This window comes from Dipodomys spectabilis, unplaced genomic scaffold (assembly GCF_019054845.1).
Source record: "Dipodomys spectabilis isolate Male_0828 unplaced genomic scaffold, ASM1905484v1 ptg000287l, whole genome shotgun sequence".
Classification (NCBI taxonomy): domain Eukaryota; kingdom Metazoa; phylum Chordata; class Mammalia; order Rodentia; family Heteromyidae; genus Dipodomys; species Dipodomys spectabilis.
The window spans coordinates 4,327,550-4,328,357 of record NW_024870964.1 but is presented as its reverse complement, the minus strand read 5'-3'; the positions used below and the strand labels follow the sequence as shown (position 1 = coordinate 4,328,357).

The following is an 808-nucleotide window of genomic DNA, read 5'->3' as shown; positions in this document are numbered from 1 at the left end:
CTTATTGCAAATAAGAGATACCATGGACCTATGTTTCTTTGGACTTGGCTTATGTCAGTTAATATAATTTTTTCTAAATTTTTCCATTTCATAACAAATTGGGTGATGTCATTCATTCTGATGGACGATAGAATTCCCATACACACACACACACACACACACACACACACACACACACACAGCGTTTTCTTGATATATTCATCTACTTAGGGGCATCGGGGTTGGTTATATATCTTACCTATGGTAAATAATGCAATAAACATATTTGTGCTGGTAGTTTTAGAATGGTCTTGTTTCTAATCATTTGGGTGAATGCCCAAAAGTGGGATTTCTGGGTCATAAAGGAGCTGTATTTGGAATCTTTTGAGGAACTTCCATACTGCTTTCCAAGTGGTTGAACAAGTTTATACTCCCACCAAGAATGCAGTAAGGTTCCCTTCTGGCCACATCCCCTCCAGCATCTGTTGTAAAAATTTGGAATGCTTCACGAATTTGCATGTCATCCTTACGCAGGGGCCAAGCTATTCTTCTCAAGAGAGAAACCGCAGATTTAAACAACTGCTTAAATTAATTAGATTTAACAGACGCCTGCTGCATATTTCACCCAGCAGCATCAGAATATACATTTTCTCAGCAGCACATGGAACATATTCCTAAATAGACCACATTTTAGGCCACAAAGCAAACTTGTCCAAATTCAGAAACATTGAAGTTATACCTTGAATTCTTTCAGACCACAAGGGAGTAAAATTAGAACTCAACACCAAAAGCCACCAAAGAAAGTCCGGTAACATATGGAGGCTGAACA

General features: G+C 38.4%; 1 pseudogene; it reads right to left on the bottom strand.

Annotated features, from left to right (window-relative positions):
* Window positions 1–468: 468 nt before the first annotated feature.
* Window positions 469–534, bottom strand: LOC122126684 (annotated as a pseudogene).
* Between the last annotated feature and the right edge of the window lie 274 nt (window positions 535–808).